The sequence below is a fragment of the Pinus tabuliformis genome, chromosome 2_2, assembly GCF_031772625.1.
Source record: "Pinus tabuliformis cultivar Carrire ecotype Pingquan chromosome 2_2, CPIR1, whole genome shotgun sequence".
NCBI lineage: Eukaryota > Viridiplantae > Streptophyta > Pinopsida > Pinales > Pinaceae > Pinus > Pinus tabuliformis.
This window is the reverse complement of record NC_142300.1, coordinates 992,112,251-992,129,165: the sequence shown is the minus strand read 5'-3', so window position 1 is coordinate 992,129,165 and position 16,915 is coordinate 992,112,251.

Sequence of the window (16,915 nt, the reverse complement as noted above, 5' to 3'; positions counted from 1 at the left end):
GCATATATCAGCATACCATGAGGATTGCAAAAAGGTTTCACTGATCTGTAGAGTTGCCAACTACTGTTCATTGTCCAATTGGTTAATGTCTAAGGCTTGAAAGTTTGTTTCGGACATCAGTTTGGCTAAACCTTGTCCCTTTATGAGCTTGGTTGGTTTTATTTCTATGTCATACTCAAGGATGTTTGCAATCCATTTGCCTCTTTTGCCCTCTAATCCCTCTTGGGTTAATATGTCTTTTATATCAGCATTCGGGACATAGGCAATTACATGTGAATATAAAATGTACACTCGAAAATCTTTGATTTCTTTGACCAGGGCATAGGCATGCTTCTCCATGATTCGATATTTCAAAGGGGCATCTCTTAAGGCTCGGCTGAAAAATGCAATTGGCTTTTCAGCTCCCTGATCATCCTTTTGCAGAAGAACAACAACTATGGTGTGATCAAATGCAAAAGAAAATATGATAAAGTCCCTATCAAATTTTGGGCTTGTAAGGACAGGGGCTTGGGTTAAGGCAGATTTTATGCCCTCAAAGGCTTGTTTGGTTTCAAGAGACCATCTTACCTTGGCATCCTTTTTTAACATGTTGCTTAACAGTCTTATAAATTCAGCTAGATTTGGAATAAATCTCCTTAGGAAATTGATCTTTCCCAAGAATGCTTGCAACTCTTTTATGTTTCTTGGGTATGGGATTTGGAGGATGGCTTGGATTCTTTCAGGATCAATTCTGATCTCGTCCTTTGATATGATATGGCCAAGGAGTTTGCCTTCTTCAAGGCCAAAGAGGGATTTTTTGGGGTTCAAGGAAATGCCATATTTCCTGCATGTCATGAATATTTGTCTTAAATGTTTCAGGTGCTCTTGATCAGATTTAGAGAAAGGGGTTAGATCATCAAGGTAGACAACTAGGAAATCATGTATTTCTTTGGCAAATGCAATATCCATTTCCCTTTGAAAGGTAGCACTGGCGTTTTTAAGTCCAAATGGCATCTTTACATACTTAAATTTTCCCCACGGTGTGGTAAAGGCTGTCTTGTCTTGGTCATCCGGGTGAACGAGTATTTGATTGAAACCTGAAAAGCCATCTAGCAAAGAAATTCTAGATGATCCCACTACTCTCTACAGAATATGATCCATTTTGGGCAACGGGTAGTGGTCTTCTAGGGATACTTGGTTTAAATTTCTTAGGTCTACGCATAGCCTAATCTCTCCTGTCTTTTTTCTTGTAGGAACAAGATTGGATACCCACTCAGAAAATCTGATCGGTGCTATGATACCTGCTTCAAACATTCTTTTCACTTCCTTTTCAATCAAAGGGAGAAGCATGGGATTAATTCTCCTCAGTTTCTGTTTGAAGGGCTTTTGGTTTGGTTTTAAGGGAATGGTGTGTTGGATTACTGAGGTGTCATAGGATTTCAAGTCCTCATAACTCCAAGAAAATACATCTTGGAATTCTTTGAATAAATCAATATATTTGGGCTTTTGATCAGATGGAAGATTTTTGGATAATTTGATCATTTTGGGATTCTCTTCTGTCCCAATATTGTGTTCCTCTATAGCAGCGTTCAGGGGTTGGATTTTTGGTTTCTTGGGAACATCATTAGCATCAAACATGTCTTCCAACGGAGTGAGGCCAGCAGGGAGTAAGTTTTCTTTCAGATCAACGATCTCGGCCTCTGTTTCGGCTATTTCCTCCAAATGCATCAATTTTAGTTCTTCTATATTTGTTTTATCAAAAGCAGTTGGGTTCATCATTCGTTTGGCCGTTATAGGCGTTACAGCCTGCTGATTTTCATTGGTTTGCTGTTGTTCATCTGTCATAGCATCCATGTCAATGTTAATATTTGAAAACTCATGCTCAAGGGTGAGGAAATTATTAATCTGGGCATCGTTCTCGAACACTTGCCAATCTTTAACATTATTTGGGACAGCGGGCCTATGTTTTATTTCAGCAGTGAAATGATGATTTGGTTTAAAAGGAAGCTTGCATGTACTAGCAAAAGTGGCCAGGCTGTGTGCATGAATGTTATGCTCTCTTGAAATCTTGGCAAGCTTGGATTCAGTGAATGTGTTGAGTATACTAGTGGTAGTAGTCCTATAGGCCCTCATTCTGTTGTCATTGGTAACAAAATTACCTTTCATCTGTTGTATGACTAAATCAGAGTCACCTAAAATGGATACTTTTGCAGCTCCTAGAGCTTTGAGCAGTTTAAGGCCTAAGAGGAGAGCCTCATACTCTGCCATGTTATTAGTGCATTTGAAGTTTAGTCTGTAGGCATGGCCTTTTGCATGGTTGTTATGTGTATTGTGAACCCAGACACCTGCCCCTGCTCCTAACTTGTTGACAAAGCCGTCAAACTCTAAATACCATTCGATTTCTTGCTCGTATTTAGTGTCAAGAGTTTCAATCATTTTTGCAGCGGACATATTTGAATTTTCTGTTTGGGGAGGTTCCTCTTGTAAGCTGGTTGCCTTGATAGTTTTGACAGTTTTATCAGTACGGGAAATTGATTCTTCGTTGATGGGTGTGTTCATTGCTAAAGCCAACGGCTTGTCATCAATTGGAGGACTTTTTTCATCATTAAATAAAATAAAAGAATCCATATCAGAATGGATTGAGTAAATGGGAAAATTTTCAGGCTGGCTCTCACTAGTTACCACATATTTCATCAGTGTTTCTCTATACAGTCTCTTTGGTTGCCCAAAGACAAATATAGTGGCATAAGAGAGATCTAATTGGAGGGATCCTTGGCATTTTGCCCCACAAGATCTTGACAATAACATGCCATACTTTGGTGGAATGTCAGCAACAACCACATCCATGAGGATTGTCGTGTTAGGAAATTGGACTAAGGAGACACACAGGTCTTTGATGAGGCCTAAACACTTGACTCGACTTGAGTCAAAGGAGAATAGATCTTTGTAGGGTCTTGTAACATCAAGGTTCAGCTTTTCCATTACGGTTTTAGGCATAAGGTTGTGTGAGGCACCTGAGTCAAACATGGCATTGTGCAGGACTTTGTCATGTATATGTAAACTAACATAAAAGGGCAAGACAGATCCATATATTGATTTTCCATTAACTTCTGGACCAAACAACAGCTCAAGTTGATCATCAAGAACATTCACATCATCCTTTACCTCCGGCATTTGAAGTGACCTTTGAATTTGTTGCCTATACATATCATGTTTGGCCAGTTTGGATAAGGGGATGGATTTCTTTAATTTACCTATTTCTGCCTCTAGGTCAAATGATTTTTCAGATTGGGTTTTAGTAATGTGAGAAGCAGGTTTTCCTTTTTCTATTGGAGTATCAGCAGCTTGGTCTTCTTTATCAGTGTTATGGGAAGTGTTTGATTGTGGTTTTTCTGTTTTAGGGGGGCTTTTTGGAATGCTGTCCACATTTTCTTTCGAGGAAGAAGGTGGCCGAGGCTGGTCAATAGAAGGTTGCATTTGTGTTATGTCCTCTACAATCACTTGATGCGGGTTTGGGATAGGTATATCAGCTGGTTCTGTTATGACAGCCTTGCCTCTAGTCTTGTTGGGCTGTTTGCCATCCTTTGGTTTGTTAGGTGTTGGAAATAATACTGAGAGGGGGGGTGAATCAGTATTATCAGATTAATCAAACTTTTAAATGCCCAGAAACATATATGCTACTTCAGTTAAGTGAACCAGCGTGTACACGCTACTGTGACGAAGTAAAACAGCGTATAAGAAGAAAACTCACAATTAAGTGCATCAGGACATTATTCATCACATTAACAGTAAACATGTGCAGTATAACAGAACAGATAAAAAGCCACACACATGAACACCAAGATATAAGGTGGAAACCCAATGTGGGTGAAAACCACCTGCTGCAAGTTGTCTCTATCTTTCTTTAATATGAAACTTCAGTTTACAATCTTTTGTACTGGTGCAGCCTTATACCAGTACGCAGGCTACAACCTGCAGAAGGCTTCAACCTTCTCTCGTTCTCCAAACTTCCTTGGAAGGGAGCTCCAACCCCCTTTGCTCTTGTACTAGCCAAGATACTAGTACGTAGGTGCTGACCTACAATCTTCCTTCTTTCAGGTATCACTTTTCATACATTTTCAGACTTGGATATTCCTGAAGCACAACATTACAATCTGAAGACCACAATTCATTCAATTTCCACAACAGATCATTGAAGCATAAAACAACCAAACTTTGAATCACTGAACCACTGAACCCTGTCAATCACCAGTTACCAGAACACAGAGCAGACTACAGAACTCTGCAATAACAGTCAGACCCACTGTAAACCCAAAATCAAGCTTCAAAAGATATACGCTACTTTAATGAGCAGAACCCGCGTATACACGCTCTTTTACCGAAGCCAACCTGCGTACAGATCTAAAAATAAACTTTCTCAATTTGCAGCTGTACCAGACATTAGTTAGACCCAGAACGTAACATTGCGACAATATGCAGATCTAGAAATACGCATAATCAACCATATCATGATAGTGCATTTCAAACCATTAGATCCCGATCTATCCTTAGATCTAGTCTTCCATCAACCGATGTGATCTCTCCTTGGCTTAGATCAAGCAATTCAGAACCTGCATATCAGATCTCTTTCTCTCTTAGATATTCAAGCCTTGTCGAAAGATGATCTTGCCTAATGATCTTCTTCTCCTTATATAGCCTTAGGCCTTTCTCAATACCAAGAGCCAAAACCATAGTAACACAATACCATCAACTTTAAAACTAGGGATCGACACGCCCGTCGAGACATAATGGTCCGAAATCATAGGCACAACTTCCAAGGACTAACCACCATGAACCAAAGGAACCTTTCCACATACACGCGCTTTTTCTGAATCTAACTAGCGTGTACACGCGACTTGGGCTTAACGAAACGGCGTGTATGAGCTTCCTTGGCATGCTGTACTGAGATCTGTCTTCTGATTAAGTTGCCATCACCTGTACCAACCTCTGAGCACCTGTACCATCCTCTGAGTGAGTTGCCATCAAGGACAACACTTGAATCATAATGCCAACATTAGGTTCAGGAATGTCAATGGTCATAGTTCTCAGCTTATATTGTTTGTGGACCTCATACACAGCAGTATCATAGCCCTATTTAAAATCAAAAGACTCACCAGACTTAGTCTGAAATTGACTTAGTCTGAAATTGACTAGAGTCATGCTCATCTTGGTATTGTTGAGTTAGGAAAATTTGTTGCTCAGGCCTCGAATCCACCAGGTTCATGTGAGTGTCCTCTGGGGGTTCACTAGATGTAGATGCTTCTGCATAATTTTCATGAAAAGGTGGTCTTATATCATGGTCTGGACTAGACCTACCAGCATTTGTGTTCTGCGTTTTCCTGAAATTTGGGTTCCTTATTGTATTGGGCTATTGTCCTTCCCATGATGATTTCCTTTCAACACTTTCTACTCTGTCTCCCAGCCTTTGCATGCCATTGATAATAGCATCGAGTTTCTGATCTAAGGCTGTGGGTTCTTCTTTGAAAGTGGTTCTTCTCTCCATTCTAGCTCTATTTCTTTTGGCAATCAGGTTGGCCTCTACGCTAACAGCAACATTCTGCATGTCTGCAAGGGTTTGAGGGGCTCTTTCTTTTAACTGGTAGGCCATATCTGGGTCGAATCCATCAGGGAATTTATACAAGGCAAGGTCAGGTGGAGGTCTCAGGTTCTGTGGTATTGCATTATAGACATTATTGAATCTAGCACAGTAATCTAGGATAGACTCTTGAGGGCCTCTTTTTATTGTATCGTACTCAGCAAGTATGTGCAAGGGGTCTTTCTTTTTTTCCCATCTGTTGGTAAAAGATTAGTAAAGCTCATCCGGGGTGGTTATGGAATTTGCAGCAAGTGATCTGAACCAAGTTCTTACATAACCTGTTAGACTTTGAACAAAAATTTTCATTCTCACACTATCATCATCTATTTCGTAGTTCTCAAAGTAGTCTTGCATTTTCTTTGTATGCTGAAGGGCTGTGCAAGTGTAGTTCCATCAAAATATGTGATTTTAGTCTGATAATCCTGAGGCATAGCCCCAGGGTTTGCAGGTAATTGCAGGGGTGCATATCTATTGGCCATGTTTACAGGGACGACCGGAACAATAGGGATAAGTGGAACAACTGGGACAATTGGTACAACAGTAGTGGTAACGGGAGTATGTGTAGTGAATGGAGGTATGGAAGGAGTGCTTTGGGAAGTAGATGATGAACAAGGGGAAGTAGGGGTTGAACGAAACAAGAATTTGATAGGGGTTGGAACGCTGCTTGGGCGAACTGCTTGAGGACTATTATCAGCAAAATCGTCTCTTTGTTCTTTTTTTCTAAGGATTTTTGGGATTAAGTTCGGATTTTCAAAAGCAGCTAGTGGATTTGGGTCTGGATTTGACCTAGTAGAACGAGAATTCTTTTTAGGAGCCAGCTTCTGAATTTCTTTTGGTATTTTCTGCGAATGTATTTTAGAATTGGCAAGGAACTAATTAGATTTCGGGGACAGCTATCTGTAGTTTAAAACTAGCATGAAGATTGGCTGAAGCAGCATTTATTTACTCCTATAACTGCAAAGCAAGAACAATTTCAAAGGCTTGCTGGCCGACATTCAGACTTCATTTGTAGTCTTAAGGGACAGATAGCATTGATTTTTGCTCTTCCGGAGTTTTCCAACTTGATTTGTGAAAATACCTGAGGAGGTCCCCATTGGAGTCGCCATTATGTTATCACTCAGGTTGTCCTTCTGGTCGGCATCAAAAGGATACGGCCGAGGTAACCACAGACCAATCTTTGGACTGCAGGTTCTAGCCCACCTGCAATCAGAGAGGGCTCTCTCTTTTTCTATTTAGCTATGTTGATAATGTTTTTAGGCTAGTTATTGAGTTCAAGGGGTTTTTTTTTGTTTTTCGTGGGAAGGATGATGCTTTCAAGTAAAGAGGCAGGGACAGCATGAAAGTTCTAGAACCATTGGGCGTGGAGTCAAAGAGTAGGACTGCTGGTGCGTTTTCTTGGTCACAAGAGGGAATATGGAGCAAGCTAGCTGCGTATGAAACAATCATTCAAGGTAAAAGGGATGGATTAAAGGCTAATGAATGAGGGGAAATTTAAGAATCTCTCATTGAGATTAGTAGAAAGAAGAAAAATGAGCCCTATCTAGGAGCAGTTAAGAATTCCTAGATAACAGTCATTTATATATGAAAATAGGTTAAACATGAGCCATAACAGAATTCATATTTATGCCTAATTCAAGAGGAAAACATTAAGAAGCCACATAAACTGAGCATAGAGTGCAATCAAGCAAGGTCTGAGCCAATCCTTTGTTTTGTGACTTGAGCATATGTGAAATTGAAATAACAGAGATAAGGAAAACTTATTGATTCATATAGCAGCACAAGAATTCCACATTCAATTCTTCAAACCATTAGACACGGAGCAGACAGTCGTTCCTCCAAATCTTTTCAACAATCTTTGATTAAGTAAAACATCTCTGATATCCAGTGCGAGTCTCTAATGAGGATTATCAACCAACCAACCCTTTAAACAATACAGAGGGTCAGCATATATAGGGAAAATTACCAAAAACTAACTTATTACAGCCGACCTAAATAGGTATGAAAGAAAATGATTACTTTTAACCTAATCTTATCCATAAATAAATGCATGAAAATATCTTTGGGCTGCGCTGAGGGCAGCTGTATCAAAATTGAGTTAATGTCTGTCCTGGGTAGCCTGGTGTAGTCCTTCTGTAATAACTGTGATTTGTCCTTTATCTCCACCTCTAACTTGGTTTTGCTGCTATTTTGTTGGCATTAATGTGCACTAATCCCGACCAGATAGGCTTTTAAATGGTCTTAACTTCTTTGCTGACTTTGATGAAGGTTTTTAATTTTCACCTGATTTGATGTTGCTGAACTGATACTCTCTGCCGCTTCCTGATACTCTTTGGCGCTGATCGTGGGGTCTTTAAAATCTTCTGAATGGTTTAGACTGTCCCATCGATCCTTCATGGCAGATGCTCGGCCTTCTGTTGCTTTAAAAAGTCTGTTTGCCCTTTTCTGAATGCTTCGCGAAGAAAAACGGGCCATTCTGCACCTTTAGGGCTTGTTGGGGGCTACGCGATGAGGGGCTTTCCATTTTGGCCCATTTCCCGTAGTCATGCGCAATTAGCGCTAATCGCGCATGAAAAACTGCCTCAGAATCTAAATTCGGGCTTCCTAAGCACGATTTTCACCTTTCGCGCCTTTTTGAGTGATGACGTCAGTGGGTGGGACCCAGTACGGCATGTGACGTGGCGAGATGATGTCAGTTGATGACGTCAGCAGTACGGCAGGTGACGTGGCGGTACACAGTGGCAGTGATGTGGCGATACACAGTGGCGGTGAGGTGGCAGGAGGCCGACGCAGGTTGATGACATCAGCGATGACGTCACTGGGTGAAGGACGTGGCGCTGACGTCACCAGGGGAGGGCGGTTTGGCAGTTTTGGGCGCATCGCCTTTGCACTGGAGTGGTTTGGGAGGAGGGGGCTCCGCCACACCTGGGAGAGCGACGCGTGGCAGGAGTACGGCGGGAAAACCGCCGAACTCTCGGATGTTAACCATCGGCAACTTCGGGGATGAAAAGGCCTGCCCGCCATTGATCCGGGGTGCGGGCGATCGGGTGGTGGGTGGGACAGGCTAGGTGGCAGAGGGATAAGGGACAGGGCCCGCGTGCACATTTAAATATTGATATAGCGCCGCGGGGTTTAATAACTTAGGAAATGTGGGTTTTTGGGGGTTTTAAAAAGTGAGCGGGGCAAATGTGTTGCGGGCGAGACCTTAGGATAAAGGGGAAACATGGGTTTTTCAGGTTTTGGGGTTTAAGGGAAAAGGTTATTAGTTTGACCAGAGGTCAAACTAGCTCCAGCTAGGACACGGATGGGCTAAAAACAGCCCCAAATGGACTGCTTTTTCCCGGACTCTTAAGAAAATAAGGCTATAGTGCTACCGGGGGGGGGGGAATTTTATAATATTTTTTGGGATTTATATAGTTTTTGTAGGGGAAGGGGAGATAGATAGGGAGCTATATAATAGAATTAGTAGTTAATATGGAGGTGACTAGAAAGCGCTAAGGGTGTGAATCTTAGGCTATTTTAAGGGGGAAAAGTGACTTATAGAGGAGGAATGAACAATCCTTGAGTGAATCAGATCTTCACCAAGGTAGCTAATATGGAGAATGATGTAACTAAGAGGAATCAAGTAGATCTTGACCTCTTGAGGGAAGTTAGTGAGTGATTTTGGGGGTAAGGGAGAATGGGGAAGTTAGAGATATCCAGCTTGAGCTCCTCCAGATGAAAATTGCCTCCAACTTGTGATCTGAAAAGATATAACACTTTGAGACACAAAATTGATCACATATCAACATTCTGCAACCTCAAAAACTACCTACCCAGTCTACTTACCTAGCATTTTTTCTTCCTTCAGGAAGGGTGCACTTAGACTTGCAGACCCTGCTTTACAATTTTTCTTTTTTGACTGCCCTCCTATCTAAATCTATCCTTATTTCTTCCAAGGGCCCAGATTAAGCAGTTGGAGTCCTTTGTTTCTCTACCTGTCTACAAATCTGCCAAGATTAAGCTGTTTGGACAGATATCAATTCTCTATATTCTAAAACAAGAAATTGAAACCTAGGGAAGCCAAGATTAAGCTATTTGGACTTCCCTTAACAGAACATTCTTCAAAAATGGTTAAGTCATCAAAATTGGAATACAGTAGTGGCATTTGGACTGGCACACTTTCATGGCCTCTTCTTTGGCCTTTTTCTGGAAATATGGAGCATTGCAGGATGCAAAGTATGACATATTTGGTATGTAAAACTGTCAATCATGAAAGATGAACACCTGTTGCAACAGGAGGCTAACACCTGCATTGCCTAGATCTTTTTGGGGTCCACCCTGACACCTTCACGCCCCACAATGTGGCCCAAATACTCAACTTCTTCCATGCCAAAAGAGCACTTCGACATCTTGACAAATAATTTATGCTTCCGGAGCTGTTGCAAGAGCAGATCTACATGCTGAAGATGTGTGGCCTAGGTGCGGCTATAGATGAGGATGTCATCAAAGAAAACAAGGAAATTTTTTTTGAGATATGGTTTGAGAAGGTGGTTCACGAGGCTCTAAAAAATGGATGGGGCATTACAAAGACCAAATGGCATGACCAGGAATTCATAATGGCCTTCATGAGTTCGGAAAGCAGTCTTTGGAATGTCTACTTCTTTCATGCGAATTTGGTGATAGCCCGAGCGAAGGTCGAGCTTAGTAAAGAATTAAACCCCATTTAGTTCCTCCGGCAAATCATCGACAACCAGGATGGGAAATTTGTCTTTGACTGTCAGCTTGTTGAGGGCCTTAAAGTCTAGACACATACGCCATTCCCCATCTTTCTTGAGCACCATGACCATAGGTGATGAATAAGGACTAATGCTAGGACGAATGACACCTGCTTCCGCGAGTTCCTTGATGATTTTTTCAATTTCATTCTTTTGGGTGAATAGATATCTATATGGGCGCACATTTGGTGGTTGGGCCCCTGGGACGAAAGTAATGCTATGATCATGTTCCCCTCTCAAGGGTGGAAGCTCATGAGGCTTGTCAAACACCAGCAGATGGTTGTTTAAGATCTGTTGCATCTCAGAATGAATATGAAGAGAAGTGGGTTCGAAGGCCTGGATGGCATTAAATTGGGCTATAACTCCATGGTGGCCCTTTTTTAACAATTTTTCCATCCTATGCGAGCTGATGATAGAGGGAGCACCTGCCTGGAGTCCACGGAGGGTATGTATGTGGTTGTTCTACTTAAAGCTCATTATAACTCCTGAAAATCCATTGTGATTGGGCTGAGCGTGCGGAGCCATTCAGCACCCAATACAATGTCACACCCTCCCATGTGTATGGCAAACATGTGGTCTTTAGTTGATAATCCCCCATTTGAAGTTTGACATTTTCATAGCGGCCTTCACATTTCATTGTCCCCCCATCAGCAATTTGGACCTAGAAGTTAGAGACTGCTCTGACAAAACAATGCACTGCTTTAGCGACTCTTTGATGGATAAAGTTATGTGTATTGCCATTATCAATCAAGACAACTACAGGGCGATGCTTAATAAAACCTCTGATTTTGAGAGTTTGGGGAGAGGAAATCCCTGCCAAAGCATGAAGCGAGATAAATGGTTCATCAGGTGTAGTTGGGAGAACATTGTCCAGCTAGTTGTCCTCATCTTCCTCCTCTAGTTCCTCAAATGGTGGGACTTCCTCCGATGAACTGTGATCAGTAGCATCAATTTGAAAGAATTTGAGTTCCTTGCATTTATGCCTTGGGGAGTATTTCTCATCACAGTAGTAACACAATCCTTGCTTTCTTCTTTCCGCCATTTCCACTGGTGACACCTTTTAAACTTTAAATGTTTGGTTGGTGCCTGGAGCCTAAGTGGGGCGACCCTTGGCTGTGAAATTTGGACGAGTCGACTGGGCTGCTAACGTGCGTTCTACTTCACGAGCTAACTTGCAAGCATCCAGCCTGTTCCAAAGCTAGGATGAAGATTCCCTAACTAGCTCTTCCCTAAAGCTGTCCCTGTATTACAGAGACAGTTCTAAGGCCTCTTGGCTAGTTTCAGGCTTGCTGGTAACTTTGGAAGATAGATAGTAATTGAAAAAATTTTAAGAAGTCCCCAGTGGAGTCGCCAATTATGTCAACACCCAGGTTGTTCCCTATGACTCCCAAGGGAATACGGCCGGGGTAACCACTAACCAATCTTTGGATCATTGTTTCTAGCCAAACTGTGATCAGAGAGGGCTCTCTCTTTATGATTTGTATCTGTTATGATAGTGTTTTAGGCTAGGTATTATGCACAGGTTTTGTTTATGTTTTGGTTGAAGAGTTTCTTTCAGGTCTTGTGATGTAGTGTTCAAAGAGTCAAATATCATTGGGCAATGGAGTCTATGGCTGCAGGTGTCCAGGAACCTTGAGGTGAATTGGTGAGACTTACAGGGCCATTTGGATACTTCATACAACAAAATTTTTGATTTATAACATGAACAGGTGAAACAAGCAGTGAAAGCATTTAAGAATTTTCACTAAAGTATTTAAGTATTTCCACCAAACTAGGTATGAGAAACAGATAGATATCTCAGGAGCAAACTTGAATCCCTGGGAATGTCTATCACTGCAAAGATATAGTTTTAAAGTGCAGCAATTAAGAATTACACTTCATTCACTGTATCTGAAGAAAACATGGATAATAGCTTAGATTGAGTTCAGGGTAATCAGTGATTAAATCCTGGAACTATTCTTCTTCTTCGCTATTAAGTGTAAAACATTTAAACAATAAAAGAGAACAAAAGACTCGAAAAAACACGTAATACAGAGATTTAGGAAAGACTTATTGTTTTATGAAACACTCTGGAATCCTGCAACATCCACCATTCATCACAATGCATCAAGGTACGCCAAGCTTCGGAAATTCCATTCACCCTTTGTATTATTTCTCTGAGAATTTTACAGCAAGTGAGATCCCCCAAAATGAAAATAACAACAACCCCTTAAGCTTATGTGCGGGGTGAATATATACATACGATTTTTACAAAAATATCTGAGTTCTAAGTTATCTCAGACTTAATGTTCTCACCAACTTTTGAGATATTATTATCAGAAATTTATTACAACATTGAATGCAAAATAAAGGCGTCTTGATGTTCTGTCAGAAGATATTTTGGCCTTTGGGAGCTGCTGAGTTGGTTGGGATATTTTGATCAAATGCTGGAGAACTCGACTTTATAGCTCGTGCGCGGTATTTTTTGGGTCTGCCATCTGTGATTGTGATTGCTGCTGTGGTGACTAAATAGCTCTGCTGAGTTGGCTCAGCATCTGTCTTTTCCTTGTAGATTTATCCACCAAAATTCTGCCTGTGCATCACTGCTCATAAATTGGAGAAAATTAACGCTACAGGTTCTGGCTTGATAAGATTATCTGTGTCAAATTCCTCCAGACTTCCTGTGTGGGCAATTGGTGCTTCATGATTGCCTCCATAGTTTCATCTGCTTCTGTATACTTAAAGAAATTTGGTGGGGTATCAAACAGGTGATCAATTTCATTCATAATAAAAAACAGGTTGTCCACCCTATCATACAAATTCTGCCCTGATGCTGGCCCTGTTTCTGCTGAGGTACTGGGTTGTTTTGCAATTTGTGCTGCAGCATGGGCATCAACCCTTTTGATGTAGTTCTCCAGGGTAAGCAGTCTTCCTACACTGCTTAATATGCTGGGGAGGCCTCTGTTCTGTAATGCCAGGAATCTGTCCAGGAATTTGTTGATTTCAGTCTGCATATCCTGTGTTCTCCTCTCCAGCGTCCCAACTAGGCTTCGTAGTGTCAGGACTCTTTTAACTACTGAGATTGTCTCAGTCCTGTTAGCAATTCCCATGGTAGCTAGTTGAGAGCTAGTTTTGTTATTTAAAATATTGATCATTCTGCTGGCAGCATCTGGCATGTGGCCAAGGCTTGCTCTAGCTCTGTGTATTTCCCTGTTTGCCTTTGTAATGAGTACTATTTGCTCATCCATAGTCTCAATATACTGCCACTGATTGGTGATGGACCGACCAATGTTACCCCAGAGGACTGCTTTTAACTCTGCTGTTACCTTTTCTAGTGTGAGCTCCTTTTCAAGTTCAGTTATCCTCTTCTTTAGAGCTTTTACTTCTCGTTCCTTTGTAGCCTCGCTCTGCTTGCTCTTATCAAATCTTTCATTTACTTTAGTCAAAGATTTTTTGACTTCATCAAGCTCTTTCATTTGAGCCTCAAGAACTTGGATTTCGGCTTGTAGCCTCTGCATATCCAGACTAGGAGTCTGCTCTGTTGTTGGTGTAGCTGTTGCTGTAGTTGGTGTTGTAGGCCCTGTCTGTTGAGGAGGAGGAGTAGTTGTTGGAGGGGCTTCCTCAAGATTGATTATTTCAGGAGGAGGCTGGGAGGTTTGGCCCTCTTCTTTTTGCTTTAATGCTGTCTGTAGTGCTGCCTTTGCAGCTTCTGATTCTCCTAGTTTGTCTTGAGTCCGAACCAGCTCCTTGTACAGAGATATCATTAGATCTGTGGCATCCTTTTCCAGCCTTTGCTAGGCAACCTCATCTGTTTGTGGATGGATGGTAGCTGGGAGCTTGATTTTCTTTCTTAAGGCCGCCATGTCTGCATCCCTTAGCTTCAACAGTTCTTGGATACCTTTAACATCTTTAGGATCATGTCCCATTTCTATGATTACATCTTCTAAGGACTTGATTCTGTTATCCTTGGCTTGTGATGATGCTCTCTCCAATTCCAGCTGAGAGGCTGTATTATCAAGGCTGCTTTTCAATTTGTAATTTTCCAATGTTTCATCTGCCAAGGAGGCATACACCATTTCACCAGTTTGTTTATGCAGTTCGATTTTATCCATAGGGTGTATGTCTTTGGCCAGAACCTCCATGTTGGTCCTCAGGTAATCCGAGGCAGATTGGGGATGCAGAGTTGTGGGCATGAAGTGACTCATGATCATTTTGCCTTCACTTACATCAAAGGCAGACATGAGTCTTTGCTGATTGGTGGGAGCCAGGTTCAACAAATGATTGTACAGTTGTATTTTAATAGGATCACTCCTCCTTTTAATGTCGATAAATTGTTGTTTGATGCTTACCTGTCCTTCTTTGTGCTGGCTGGAGGAGCTGACCTCTCCTCCTATTGCTCTATCATGTTCATGCTGGAATGAACTGGCTGAAACTTCTCCGCTGGGTGGGCCCATGCCCATTGCTTGTCTTATTGCTATGTCATCCTCTGGAAAGTCATTTAATCTTTGTCTTTTCTCTCCCTGATTGATGGATGAAGTCAGAGGAGTCTGTCTATCTCTTTTCCTGGTTAAGTCCTCCTTTTGTGGGGTTTGGAGGACCGAGGTATCAAAAGTAGTTTCTGCCCCAGGAGGCACTATTTTCTGAGCCTGTTGCTCAGTGGAGCTTGGAGCATCAATTACTCTTTCTTGCTGCAAGGGCTGCTGTTCATTATATTGTACCTCTTCTTGCTGCTGCCCTTCTCCCTGCTGCTCCATCTCTTCTTGCTGCTGTAGCAATGTCTCCACTTGCTCTTCTGTCAATGGAGGTGGCTGCTCCACCTGCTTCCCTTTATCTTTGCTGGCTGTCTGCGGTGCTTCCCCGGCAGTTTGCTGTTGTGTTGTTGATGATGTAGCAGCTGCTCCAAGCTGCTTTTTGTATGAGAGGGGAACCTGTCCACAAGTTTCTAAGTCAGCTTCCTTTTGAATATTTCTAGCCTCTTTCTCTAGTAGCTCTTCATCAGTAATTTCCTCTTCTAGGGTACCTTCTTCCCAACTTAATGCATTGGCATACTGTTCAATCTCAGGTTGTCTCTTGTGTGCATAGCTACCCAATTTGTATTTTATCCTCCTGAGGGAGACAAAATGATTGGGGTCATAGGGTATCCATTCAAAGCTAGTTTGCAGTCTAAGGCCCTCTAGGATATCATTTGCCTCTTTCCACCCCTCCTCTTTTCTGTTGTATAGGAAAGGACCCAGCTGGCTCCTTACTTTTAACTGTGACTTCTTGTTCTTGCTCTGAAAATGGAGGTAGTCTGAGTTCCCAAACTGTCTGAAATATTCCAAGGCAAAAAGCCTCATGGGGACATACCTTGGCAACCTAAAAGGGTTCAACTCACAGCCATATATTCTGATGACTGTGTGGTTTTGGTAGAGGTACCAATTACCAATGCTGTAGGATTTATTCAAATGGAGAATTCTCCTCATGTCATCAGTTAGTCTTGGAGGAGGAATACCATGCAATACTGTCATGGCTGGATAAATGAATAAGTCAATGAACTCAGAGTATGTGTAAGGTGATACAGAGGTATGATGAAAAACAGAGGTCCAGAACACAACTGACCTTGGATTTCCCTGGGCATTGAGTGGCTTCAAAGGAAAAGAGAAGGTGGCTGGCTGATAAAACAAGAATAGGTGGTATATGTATGAGGTATACCTGAATAGTCTTTCCCTCTTCAAGTTCATAAACTGGTCATGGATTTTATCTGCAATGTATGTAGCATAATCATAATGTACAGCCCCCAGCTGTACATTATGATTATGCTACATACATTGCAGATAAAATCCATGACCAGTTTATGAACTTGAAGAGGGAAAGACTATTCAGGTATACCTCATACATATACCACCTATTCTTGTTTTATCAGCCAGCCACCTTCTCTTTTCCTTTGAAGCCACTCAATGCCCAGGGAAATCCAAGGTCAGTTGTGTTCTGGACCTCTGTTTTTCATCATACCTCTGTATCACCTTACACATACTCTGAGTTCATTGACTTATTCATTTATCCAGCCATGACAGTATTGCATGGTATTCCTCCTCCAAGACTAACTGATGACATGAGGAGAATTCTCCATTTGAATAAATCCTACAACATTGGTAATTGGTACCTCTACCAAAACCACACAGTCATCAGAATATATGGCTGTGAGTTGAACCCTTTTAGGTTGCCAAGGTATGTCCCCATGAGGCTTTTTGCCTTGGAATATTTCAGACAGTTTGGGAACTCAGACTACCTTCATTTTCAGAGCAAGAACAAGAAGTCACAGTTAAAAGTAAGGAGCCAGCTGGGTCCTTTCCTATACAACAGAAAAGAGGAGGGGTGGAAAGAGGCAAATGATATCCTAGAGGGCCTTAGACTGCAAACTAGCTTTGAATGGATACCCTATGACCCCAATCATTTTGTCTCCCTCAGGAGGATAAAATACAAATTGGGTAGCTATGCACACAAGAGACAACCTGAGATTGAACAGTATGCCAATGCATTAAGTTGGGAAGAAGGTACCCTAGAAGAGGAAATTACTGATGAAGAGCTA